Raw genomic sequence first — 13,770 nt, 5'->3', positions numbered from 1 at the left:
AGAGCGCACGTCGGGAGGTCGCCCCACCCCTACCCCGATCCCCTTGCACCTGGCTGTCCCCAGACTCGGGCTCAGCAGCCCCCACGCCACAGTCACCCCAGGTGAAGCTGCTTGTGCTCCCCTTGGGCGTCTGGGCCTCATCTGTCCCTAGTGCCCCGTCTGGGCAGCGGGCAGTGCCGAAAGGTTTTGGCAGTTGGCGCGGTGGACTCGCAGTGCGGACGGAGGAAGGGCCAGGAGCACAGGAGCAGGTGAGTGGAGGAGGCCCTGTGCCTGTGGAGGGGGGCGGGCAGCGCTGCGAGGAGCTGTGGTCGGTGCCAGACCAGCTGCTGCCCTCCCCCGCCAGCAGGCCGCACCCCTGCCGGGCTGTGCTGCCCACACCTGGTGCAGTAACGAGATTAGGAGCCTCAAGCCTTAACCCAGCAGGGCCCAGACCGTACCTGCTGGTCGGGCTCGGGACTAGGCAGGAATGAGGGGGAATGCGGCGAGCTGGGAGCGCGCTCTCCTCCCGGGGAACTTTGGGCCCCGTTTCCAACACACCGCCGCGGACCCCACAAACCCCGCTGGGCCGATCTGGCCCTCGGGCTTCCAGTTTGCAACCCTCGGAATTGGCGCGGTTGGCCAGATCCACCCGACCGGGCGCTGGGTTGAAGGCTTTCTTGGGGGTCCTCGGGTTGCCACGTGGCCGCTCTCCGGAAACGGACTTTCTGGGTGAATTCGCGCGGACCTCTGTGCCGTTGCCCCCTTTGCGCGTTGCCTCCAGGATTCCGCGCAGGTGGAAGGCTCGTGGGCGTGGACGCGAAGCAGAGTCCGCTGGGACCCGCGCCCCAGCGCAGTCCTCGCCCGCCCAGATTGCAGCAGCGGCCTCGCACCGCGCTCAGCTTCCCCCTGGGAAGCTTTTAGTCTGCGGCGGCTACGGGGCCCTTTGAGTACAATAGTTGTGAAGGGGGTTGAGGGTCCCCAAAGGAGAGGCACGCAAAACCCGCTGTAAGCGTCTAAGTTCGCGTGGGTGTCCAAACAACGTCCTGCGGGAGCCCGGGGTTCAGCGATTCCAGCCCGGCCCTCGCACGCGGGTCCATGCACCTGAGCGCAAGCTCATGGACATGGGCCCGCTCACCCGAGTTCGAACTCACGAGTCCACACATCTCGGTGAGCTCGGAACCTCGAAGCAGCAGCCTGGGTCTGGAAGCCATAGGGTCTGCGGAGCCCTGGAGGCTGCTCAGGCCTAGGGCAGCTCCGTTTACTTTCCCCATCTTTGGCTGACCCCAAAGCTGGGAATCTGTCCCTGTCCCCATCCTTGTAGGCCTAGTAGATGTGACTTCTTCCTTGCCCCTGCTGTCCTCCCAGCCCACCGGTTCTCTGAGCCCAAGTCTGCAGCCCCAGTAAGTGTCTGTGGAAGCTCGTCTTACAGAGCAGGGCTGGAGTGGCCTCTCCGCAGGCACACGGGCTCTCTCTGTCAGTTTCTTCATCTGTGGAATGAAACCTGGTTAGATGATCACCCACGTCCTTACCTAGCTGGATCAGGTTCTCTCTGGGGTACTGAGCCCCCTGGGTCACCTCCAGGCAGAGGTTCTGGGAGCCCCTGGTGGGCAGGGAGGGTATGATGGGTGAAGGCAACTCCCCTCAGTGTCCCCTGGGCCTCAATGAAATTCACAGCCCCTGCTTCAGCAGAGTGTAGACAATGCTGAAAATGACTACTGTCCTTGTTGGTGAGGCTCCTTGAGGGTAGAAACTGGTTTGGATGCCTTTGTATCTAGGCATGCCTGCAAAATGTGAACCTCAGGGGGCATGATGATGAATGGCCTGATGGCATGGTGGGCATGGATGGAGCACAGGACAGGAGGAGGTTTCCAGTGTGGGAGGAAGGAAAGAGCATAAGTGGCCTGGGAACTGAGAGGGAACATTGAGGCCTAGAGCCTGGCAGGCATTTTTGGTTGTAGCCAGAGCAGATGGTCTCTGATACTGTCTCCTTTATGTAAATAGAATAATGTATAATTGTGTTACCTTGAGAATGAAATGAAACATTCTAGAAGTCACCTCCTGCCTGGTTCTAGTGTGAATGGGTGCCCTGAGCCCCCTAGATCCTCACATGTGGGCTCATGGGGACAAGACTGGGTATGGGGTAGTGGTTGACCCTGGCTAGGCTCCACCAGCTGTGTGACCTCAGCTTCCTTGTCTACAAAATAAGCATGATGCTGTTACAGTCTTCACTGGGCATCAGGTTTGAAAGAGCAAGACCCAGCTCTGGGCCTGGCACACAGAGCATGCCCAATGAGCAGAAGCATGTGTCTGGCTATTGGGGTGTCATCTCATTGATTCATCTGGGAGGTCCTAGGAGGTAGGAGCCCTGTTACCTTCAGTCATATGACCTACCCAGCAGCATCCCCAGGGGACCTGCATGCCTGGACCCCAAGAGAGGCCCAGAAGTGTCCCTGAGCTCTTATCCAGAGTTCAGTTCCCAGCCGCCCAGTGCAGGACAAGGACCCTGTTCTTTCCTTCACACATCTCCCAGGTGCCTGGTGCAGGGCCTGGCAGCCAGGTGGGCCTCAGGTGAATAGTCTTTGCTTTGTGAGGTGAAGAAGGCCCCACACTCTACAGAGATGGGTCTGGTTTTAAAGGTGGAAGTCAGGATCAAAGAGGAATTAACTGAAGGAAACGTTGCCTTCAATTAAAGTTGCCTCAGGCTCATAGTCCATCTTGGCAAGAGCCCTCTCTCCTGGCGACAAGCCTGCTGGTCCTTCTATCTGTGCCCCCCCAGTGCCCAGTGTAAGGGGTCAGCTAGAAGGTGAAGGATTCTTCCTGTTCTAGGATTGCAGCTGGGAGCCACAGGGAGGACAGTGGTGGGGCTTCCTGGGACTTGAGCTGGGAGTTCCTGTCACCCCACTTCTGAACTCTCCAAGCTATTCAGGCCAGTGCTGCTCATGGAGACAGTGGAGTGCTGGCAGCTTAGCCAGGACAGGAAGGAGTAAGTCAGTGCAGCCTGGATGCTGGCTGCACCAGACAGGCTCAGGGCTCAGACCCCACCCACCCACGGACAGACCTGCTCCTCATCAGCCCAACATTCTTTGTGTTTGACCCATCAGCATTCACTTCTGTTGTTTGTTTAATTGAGGTGAAATTCACATGACATAATATTAACCACTTGAAAGGGAACAATTTAGTAGCATTCACAACACTGTGCAACTACCACCACTATCTAGTTCCAAAATATTTTTATCACCCCAAAGTAAAACCCTATACCCACAGGTGATACAGTTAAGAGTCACACTTTAAGAAGTGGATGTGAAACTAGATTCTGAGGATTCAACATACGCAGTACAAATTGATATCCTGATTCTTATCTCCTTGACCTTTCAGGGACACACATTTGCCAGTGTGTTCCCTCATCTCCAGATTCACACAGGTTAGAAACATGCAGAGAAATATGCTCTCGCTGAGCATGTAAGAACTTGAGACCTACTCTGATTGGGGGGAGGGGTCAACTGATCTTTCCTAATTGGAATTCAATCTGGAGTGGAGAGGGACATATATAGAGAGAGGGCACCATTATCTCAAGGATGTTTTACATTTATTTTTGAAAAGGGAAAGCTCAAAATTACCTTATAAGTCAGCAATTCCACTTCTGAGTGTTTATCAGAAGAAACCCAAAACATTAATTCTAAAAGATATCTGCACCCCTATGCTCACTGCAGCATTATTTACAACAGCCAAGATGTGAAAGCAACCTAAGTGCTTATCTATGGATGAGTGGATAGAGATGTGGTGCATATATCCAATGGAATATTACTTGGCCATAAAAAATGAAATCTTACTATTTGTAACAGCATGGATGGACTAGAATGTATTACGCTAAGTGAAATAAGCCAATCAGAGAAAAACAAATGCCATATGATTTCACTTATATGTAGAATCTAAAGAATAAAATAAATGAACCAAAAACCAAAATTAAAAAAAATTGAGACAATGATTTCACCTCCAGCTTACCCTGGGACTTTCATCTCTTTACCCTGCTCTACTTTTCTTTTCTATGCTATATTTCTTATTTATTACTTTTGTTGTTTATTGTCTGTCTTCCCAATGGAATATAAGCTCCACAAGGTGAGAACTTTGTTCATCCTTATCACTGATGTAGAATAGCACCCAGCACATAGTAAGTGCTCAATAAATATTCATGAAATGAGTGAATGCATGAATAAATGAATATGGATACTTTTGGTCACTGAGCTCCTTCTTAACTAGGATGAAAGAGTCACGAAGCCTCACTGGGTTTCTCACACAGGAAAACATGAACAAAATCTGATCCTTTTTAAAGTGCATTGTTGAACTCTGCTTGCCTTCCCAAAAATGTTTTTTTAAAAACTGCTAAGTTTCAGAGGCTGGTTTCGTATTGGTCCTGGGATGGGAAACAAATAAGGGGTTTTTCTGAAATAATTTATTGGTTAGAATCAACAAATTTACTAAAGTTGTAATATTTTATAAATTTAGTAAAGCTGCAACATTCTCCACTGCTTCCTGGAGCCCCTTGGGTTAGTCCTTGAGCACAATTTGGACAGACCTTGAGGCCTAAGACTGAGTTTAAAATTAAATGGGTTCATAGTTGGACATTTTGTTCTAATCATTTGGGAAGCAAACTCCTTGGGTTAAAAAAGAAAGAATGAAATAAAAAAGGAAGAATGAAAGAAAGGAAGGGAGGGAGGGAAGGAAGGAGGGAGGGAGGGAGGAGAGAGATATTTAATATTCTGAATCTTTATGATGGGCAGCATATCTGAAAGAGGAAAAGTATCTCCTGGCGAACAGGCAGCACCCACAAACCACCCGCACCAGCATGGCAGAATGAGAACATGTTGGAGGGGTCGGAAGGTGGCTGTAACTTCTGAATTCAGACAGCCTGCAAAAACCTTAACATTAACTGTCCCAAGGGGAAAAAAATCTCCAGTGGTTGTATTTATTCTGAATGCAAAACTGTCCCCTTTGTTGAGGTCGGCTGAACTAACTGAGCCAGGAGAACAATGTCGTGTCTGCTGGCAGACCATGTGCTAATGTGCTCATGCATTACAGGCCGCAACAGATGGCTGTGAGAACACCGGCCGGCGCCTGCCTGGGTCAGGATACAGAGCCCGGAGCCTGCTTCTCAGCTCTGCCCAGTTAGCAAAACACTGCTTCTCTTTGGAGAGATGATGGTTGTCGAGGGGGGAGGCGGGCCAGGCCCCTTCTGCACGCGCGGGGCACTGTGCAAGACTGAAGGAACTATTATTGGGGGTTGGTTTGTTTGCTTGAACCATGCTATAGAACTGGAAAGTATTTCCATAAAATTAAAAAAGGGAGACACATGCTAGCTATGTTGTTCCAAAGTGTCAGCTCATGAGCATTGCTCAGTCTTAATCTTCTCGACTCTGCCCAGGATTTGGTGTTCGGAATATAGTTGTAATGTCTCTTCCTTTCCCTCTGAGGACTCTATCTGCTGTCCTTTCCCACATCTCAGTAAATAATCAAGGAGAGAAAACAGCCCCATCCCACAAACAAATGGAAAAGCTGGGCTTTCTTGCAATCCTAGGATAAGGTTCTGGACAAATCCTTTGGAAACATGTAGCTAAGTGGGATGCAACTAGACTCCTCTAATGTCTTTTCCTGTTTCCCTGCTAATGAGAAGAAGACCCACATTAGCATTCCCTTTGCTCTTCCCATCCCACTTTGAAACCAAGGCTCAGACAGGCAGGGCTAGGCCAGCAGCTCGAGGCTCACGTCTTGGGAGAAAGGCCAGGAGGGTCAGTGACCATTGCCTGTCTGTCCACTCCCCCTGGAACCAGGCTGAGCTGCCTGATTCTCCCACCCGCTCATGTCCCCAGAGCAAAGACTCAGTCAGATTAAGGAGGGCAGCATCTCAGAGATGTCCCCTCAGATCCACGGGGAGACAAAGAATCACCCCCCCACACCCACACCCACACATAGAAAGGACCAGAAAGGACTGTAGGCACTCCCCGTGCCCTGCCCTGGCCACTTGGTCTTCAAAATTAGTCTGTTTCAGGAGTGCTCAGGAGGAGCCCTGGGCAGCTGGCATGAACCCCTCCCCCACCCACCAGCCATCTGTAGTGCCCAGCATTCCTCCTGTATATGCCCCTGCTTGGACAAGTGTAGCATCTCCAGAAAGCCCTGTGAAAATGTCCACAGCAAGCCATTAGCACAGATTGGTCTACGAAGTATAATTGATAACACCAATGAGGGTCCTGAGAGCCTGGATCATGTGAATTCTACCTGGAAGGGGAGGAGGGGAGGCGTGGAAGACAGGGAACATGGGACTAACAGGGCCATTGCCATGAATTAGAGTAGGCTTTGGGGAGGAGCCTGTTAGTTAAGATATGGTTAGGCACTAACCAAAAGAGCTGCAAGACAGTGGCTTACATAATGTTAAAGTCTTGGGGTGAGGTAGGGATGGGGGTGGTACAGGGCTGGGTGGAGGCTCAGACAAGAAAGATGATGAGGAAAAAACCACACAAGGCCATATATTTTGATTAGAATCCTTAATAATTCCCAATTAGTGATGGACTGCGCACCTGAACTTGGAGAAATGAGAGAAGTATAAAACATGGTGATTTTGCCTGGATGTCTCTGAAATACCTTTTGAAATCAAGAAAGTTAGATCCAAAACCGTGGGGAGCTTGGCTCCTTTGGTTTCCTACATGGGAACTGTGTCACATTAGAGATATTCCATGATGAAATAACTCACCAAGTGTGGACTGAATTTGGGGAAACTTCAGTAAGAAATGCTCACAGTCATTGGGCTCTTGCTGTGTGCCAGGTGTTGCTTTGGTCTACTGACCCAAGGAGTATTTTTATTACTATTTTACCTTTGAGAAACTGGAAGCCTAGAAGTCACACAGGCAGTGAGTGAGGTGCAGAGGTGGATCCAGGATCCCAGGCTCCTGGAGATGGTGCTATACTGACATATCTAAAAGAATATGTGTTCCCTCTAATTTTTCTGTTATTTAAAAAAAATGTCAATTTTTAAGTTAACTTGTTATTTTGGAATACTTTTAAGATTCACAAAAAAGTTGCTGTGATAGTACAGAGAGTTCCATGTACTCTTCTCTGGCTCCCCCAATGTTACCTAATGTAACCTTGGAGCGTCTGGCACAATTAAGAAACTAACATTGTTGCACTGATTTTAGTGGGATGACAGAGTCTATTTGTAACTCCCAGTTTTTCCATGGAACTCCTTCATCTGTTCCAGAGACCAGTGGAGGGGATCGAGTCCAGGACACTACGTTGCATTTCATTGATGTTTATTTTTAATAGTGTTGACCAAAGACTTGCTCAAAACCATTATAGACGCTGCTCTAATGAAACATGTGATATGAAAATTCCACTGTTGTGGAAAACAAACAAATAAACAGCTAATCACCACTGTACTAAGATTTGGTGGAAGGAGACTTAGGAGATTAGGGGGGAAATCGCGTGAGCGTGTTACACCAGGAGGAAGTATTAAAAATCCCCCAGAGTGTGAAAGGGCTGCAACACCCTAAGAGACAGCACAATTACCACACAGCAGATGACAATGCCCCTGAAAAAGGATGCTCAGAGCAGCAGAGGGTCCATTGTACACCGCGGCGAAAGAGAATCCACCTCTTAACTCTTCTTAGTAGGAGTCTGATTTACACGGTGACTGATGCTGCTGGGTGGTTAAGGGTTTACAGGGAAAAAGTGAAAGAGAAAAGAGTGGCAGGAGCCCCAGCAGAGATGCATCTGTGCAGACACAAGGTCATGTCTGTTTCAGAGCTGCCACAAACAAGAGCCTCACTTCTGTACTGAGAAGGAGCCTGGATGCTTTTACATCTGCACCAAAAACACCCAGGACCCACCGCATCAGGGTCCATAAGGAGCTTGTACCTAAAGGCACGCTCAGAACACACAGCTGAAATCACTTAGAAATTCAGGAAAACTCTGTCCAAAAGCAAGAGTTCCGCACCAGATTTGGACACACGTGCAAAATGATATACAGCATATTTGTCTCTTTAAGATGTCCGAAGCAGGTGTTTTGTCCCATGATGTCAACATTATAACTGGCACTTGCCAATTATAATTTTTTAAAAAAAGAACTATGATAATAATTTCAGCGTAATAAAGAAAGGAGAGATGAAGAGGCTGGGAAACAGGGAAACATGATACAGTGAAAGCAGGCTCTCTCCATCTGACATATGGCATGGGCCCATCCCTCACCCCCGCCGCCATGCCCCCAACCCCACCTCTGCCTTTCTCCATATGTGTGTTCCCAATTTAGAGAGTTAACTCCTTTCCTTCTTTTTTTCTGGAACTAAAGAGTATAACTAACAATGGATAAGAAAAGCATGACTCTCACCAGGAGAGTGGACATCACAGTCTTTTTCCAAATCAAAGCAGAAAATTTCCAAAAATACACATAATTTGAGAAACTTAAGTCATGGACCACACCTAACCCTCATCTCCATGCGAATGATGTCACAAGGAATAGATGCACAGGGGGGTTGCAGGAAGGTGATGAAAATTCATAAACTATATCATTCTCCCTTGAAAAGGACCGAAGAGCAGATAGAGAGAGGTTGACTTGGCTGACCTGACAGCGAGTGGAGCGGTGACCCGCCATGCTGCAGGGGCTCGCTGGCCTGGCCAGTGCTGTCCTATGCGGCAGGGTGTAGCCCACGTCAGTAACCACGGTGTCAGGGCTGGAGGGAGATGAGGACTCTCAGTGAAGTTCGTGCTCCACTGAAAGGCCAGCTAAAGAGCCAACAGGGTGGATGACAGCACCGAATAATTTCTACATGTACAAGACTACCGCTGTGTAACGGGTGATTTAGGAGATGGAAAGATAGTGCAGAGTAGGGGTCCAAAGGGTGGGGAGGGCTTCAGGAAGGATGGGGGTTTACACTGGCCCTGAAAGATGACTCAGATTGAGTGGGGAATGGGGGGATGCCAAAACTCAGTACCCCCTCGGGTTCATTCTACTCAGAGAACTCTAGCAGCCTTCTGAATACAGAACGAGCAAAGCCAAATCCTGGGGTAAGGGCTGCACCCTGATGCTTGTAGTCCCAAAACCTGGCTGTGCACCAAGACCCTCTGGGTAGATGATTTGTTCTTAGCATCCGTGCCAGGGATGTCTTCTGAGTCAGCATCTCCAGGGGCTGGTTCCAGGATTCTGACCCACTGAGCTACTCCAATGACCCCATCTCAAAGATGATGAAACTGAGGCCCAGAGAAAGGTTGTGGTTGGCCCATACTGTGGGCCCATACTGTGAATTCATTTGGTAGGTGAATTTCTAACTGATCCCCCAACCCTTCTCCACCAAGGGTGTGCTTGGAAGCCCCCCTTACCACCAACCAAATTTAGGAGAGTTTTCGCTCACCCAGCCCCACCCCACTGTGGGATTTAAAATAGTGTTGTGAAAACAGCATTTGTTGAGAATTTTTTTTCCCCTAAGGGATGAGAGTGAGGGTCTAAATGAATTTTAATATATTTCAAATATATTCATTATCATGCACTAAAAGCGAATTCCCATTCTGTGGTTCTCCAAGGGGAGTGACAGAGCCTTGTTTGCAACAGCCCCCGGGCAGAAGCAATCATTGTGGAGCTTACTTAGATATTCCCCGTGCCAGTGTGAGGGACATATGTGTGACCAACGCTGCCGCTGCCGGGTGCAGTCACGCTGCTGCGACACGCCAATAAGGGCATGCACGTGTGAGCTCTCCCAAGGACCTGTGTCCCGGCCGGCCCATGGCAGCCCGTATTCACTGATTGGTTCCAGCATATTAACAGCCTATGAACATCTCATCGGCTCCCGGACTAGTCAGGCTGTCACCTGTCACTGTCAGGCCAGAGTCAACGCTCCGGCCGCTTGGAGGCGGGGACAAGGTGGGGTCTGCTGGGACCATGCCCCCTATTTTCTACACAAAGAAAGACACACTTGGGGAGCTGTGGACTGCAGGCGTGGGCACACTGGTCAGCTTTAAGAGGGGTCCAGACAGGAAGGACACCTCATGCCAATCAGGTAACTCCAAGCTAAACTAGACGTGGCTCATTTCAAAAGCAATTGAAATGTTTATTGTGTCCATTTTTAAATATAACTTCAAACGTCTGGAGTGTGAAGCTGTACCAAGTGGGGGAAAGTCTTAGCACGTGTCTCATGTTTGCAAAAGGCAGAAAGTGACAATGGGAGGACAGGGCATGTTCCCAGGGTGTACCTCCTGTACTCCTGCTCACAATTATGGGTCTCTACTCTCTTCTGGGAACAAGTCTGAGTGTCTCACCTGGAAAACCATTTCACCCGGTGCGTGGGTTCGCGAGGGCTGCCGTCGCAGAGTGGTGCAAAGTGAGCGGCTAAAACAACAGAAAGTCACTTTCTCACGGTCCTGGAGGTTAGAAGTCCAAGATCAAGGTGAGGGCAAGGGCTGGTTTCTTCTGAGGCTGAGGAGGACTCTCCTCCCAGGCCACTCCCTTGGCTTCTCCCTGTGTCTTCACATGATCTCCCTCCATGGGTGTCTGTCTCTGAGCCCCTTACTCCCCCTTTTATAAGGACACAGTCATATTGCAGTAGGGACCACCCTAATGACCTCATTTAACTTGACCACCTCTGTAAAGATCTTATATCCAAATCAGGTCACATTCCGAGGTCCTAGGGGTTAGTATTTAAATACATATTATTTGATGGGCACCATTCAATCCAAGGTTCCCTTCCTGGCAATTCTGAGACCACCTTCTGGCCGTGGAGACCAGTTTTCTTCTTCCTCCAGGAGCCCCTCCCCCTTTCCAGCCTTTGAGACTCCTCAACATCTAAGGAAGAGGGAGAGAGAGAGAGAGAGAGACCTTCCCCTGCCTGTTCAAAGCCATTCCTTGGGTGCGGGGGTCCCTCCAGGGTTGTGGCCTTACTCTGTGGTTTTCGCAGGACAAGCACAACAGAACATAACATGAGGAGCCCAACAGTCATCAAAAACATCATCAAAACCAAGCCAGGCAGTAGAGGGGCTAAAGTCATACTGGGGTTTCTGTCCCTACTGAATGCAGCTGAGAGGCTGAGAGGCACCAAGACAAAGAGGTAGCATGACCCCACAGGAGCAAGAGCCCGGGGTGCCACCGGGCTGGCAAAGAGTTACTCAGGATGGAGTTGAGCAAGGAGGAGGCCAAGTAAACAGACCAGAGAGGGAGGCTCTGCAGAGCCATGGGCAGGGAGAGCAGAGACCTACCGGCCCAAGGTTCTGGCTCTTTCCACACCTGTCTGGGACTCGGGTGCAGCCCCACAGCTCAGGAAGCTCCTCTTTTTTGCTGTGCTCCCTCTCCTCCTGCTCCATCAGCACCTATTACCCCCCCCTTCTTTAGCAAAAGAACCTCAGCTTTATTTAGGGTTACAATGGGCTGGAACACATAATTCCGTTGCCCAGAATCCCCTGCAGCTAGGTACAGGCATGTGATTAATAAATTCTGGGTAATAAGACCAAAGTGGAGGTATTAGGTGAGCCTTCTGAGAAGCCTATGTCATAGATGCTGATTTAGCTGGATGGTGAGCTTCTTTGTCCTCTGTCATTCTTTTCCCCACCACTTGGGATACAGGTCAAATGGCTGCAGCGCCAACAGCCATACTGGACTGTGAGGTGATCTTGAGGGTGGAAACCAAACATTAAGATCGTAGAGTGAAGAGCTGCAGGACTCACCATAGCAGCCCTGGTATTGCCTATCCCCAGATTCCTTGCACAAGAGAGGGAAAGAGTATCTTCTTATGGCTACTATTATTTTGTCCTTTTTTAATTTCGTGCAGGTGAACCTAATACTGATACATGTAGCCAAATCCACACTCCTTGTCCAAAGGGGAAGAGAGCTCTTCCTGTTGTATGTGGTCAGGGTGGGTCAGTCCCATGGAAACATCTTTCCTAATTAGGAAATGCAGACAAGAGATATGCACAAATAAGGGTTGAGGGTGGTTTCAAATTCAGTGTTGTGGTAAAACAAACTTAGTGGCCTAAAACCACCATTTCATTCTTTCTGAGCACCCTGACGATTGGCCATCTTTTCTCAGCCACTCAGGAGCACTGGCAGTGGACGCACATTGAAGGCACAGTCCAGCCAGGGATGCAAAAGATGACAGGAGCAGTCTGCAGCATGAGAGCAATTGCTTAAGCCTGATAACAGCCCAGGGGGAAGTCCCAACAGCAAACAGAGGCTGTCCGAGCCTGCCTCTCAGAGGGAGGGGGACGTGAGCACGCCTGGCAGAGGAGAGTGGAAGGTTTGGCCACCTTCACCGCAGGTGGGGGTCCATCTCCTGCAGGGTTTGGCATCCAGGGATAAATGGAGAGGCCTGCAGACCAGCGCTGTCCATCTGCAGCTGTGCAGTGACCCAGGAAAGAAAGGCAGTGGTCAGGGGGAGCCCTCCACAAACAAGAAAAGTGGAATGGAGGAGGGGACAGGGTCTGATACTATATTCGCTGTGGGTGGTTATTTTGCCCAAAAGTCACACAAGCATCTGCAGAAAGAAGCATGGCAAAGATGGCTCTTTATGCAGGAAAGCAGTCTGAAGGTGATGAAGGGATATGGCTGGAATTCATTCATTCATTCATTCATTCATTCATTCATTCATTCATTCAAAGTGCTTATCTGGGACTTTCATGTCCCAGGCTCAGTCCTGGTCCCCAAGAACAAAAATACTTACAATAGAATTTTTTTTTTTTTTTTGGTATTTTTCTGAAGCTGGAAACGGGGAGAGACAGTCAGACAGACTCCCGCAGGCGCCCGACCGGGATCCATCCGGCACGCCCACCAGGGGGCGAAGCTCTGCCCACCAGGGGGCGATTCTCTGCCCCTCCGGGGCATCACTCTGTACCAGAGCCACTCTAGCGCCTGGGGCAGAGGCCAAGGAGCCATCCCCAGCGCCTGGGCCATCCCCGCTCCAATGGAGCCTCAGCTTCGGGAGGGAAAGAGAGAGACAGAGAGGAAGGAGAGGGGGAGGGGTGGAGAAGCAGATGGGCACTTCTCCTGTGTGCCCTGGCCGGGAATCGAACCCGGGACTTCTGCACACCAGGCCGACGCTCTACCACTGAGCCAACTGGCCAGGGCTTACAATAGAATTTGAAGTAGAAAGAAAGCAAAGCCTGCAGGGGGAGGGGTGACGGTCACCATGCTGTTGTGGGCCAGGCCAGGCAGCTCAGATAAGAGGACATTGGAGAAGAAATCTACAGATGTGTGAGTGATCTGAGACTCTGCAGGAAGCTGCTCCCGCCAGGGGCAGGGAGACGCAGGAGCAGAGGTGCTGAGGCAAGAGGGAGGCTGGGCTTGCAGGAGGGTCATGGGGCCTGTGCAGTTGGAGCAGAATAACCACAGGCCAGGAGTACAGTAGGGGGAAGTCTGAGAGGCAGGAAGACCCCCATGGATGCTCAGGGCCTCTCTCCATGTGGCCCTTGACAAAGGCACTGGACTTCTAAAACAGCGGCCAGGGCTGGGATAGGGCAGAGCCTTTGGGATCCCTAGATTGAATTCTCAGTGTGTTGGGAAGCCTCCAAACGCCTTTGAGTGAGGAGAACTGACCTGATCTGATTTTTCCTGTGAACAGTGAGGAAAATCAGCTCAGTTAATAGTGGTGTCATTGCTCTTCTTGAGTGTTATTAACAATATAATACTTCCTGTCTCCTCATTTGGTGACAAGCAGCTGCCATGCGCCAGGGAAATAAAGGTAATAATAGGGGATAAAGGAGCATGAAATCAGTCCTGACCTTAGTCCCCAGGCAATGTGGGAAGCAGTGACAGTCGCTGCAGCTGCACCT

This window comes from Saccopteryx bilineata, chromosome 2 (genome assembly GCF_036850765.1).
Source record: "Saccopteryx bilineata isolate mSacBil1 chromosome 2, mSacBil1_pri_phased_curated, whole genome shotgun sequence".
Lineage (NCBI taxonomy): Eukaryota > Metazoa > Chordata > Mammalia > Chiroptera > Emballonuridae > Saccopteryx > Saccopteryx bilineata.
This window is presented reverse-complemented; position numbering follows the sequence as displayed.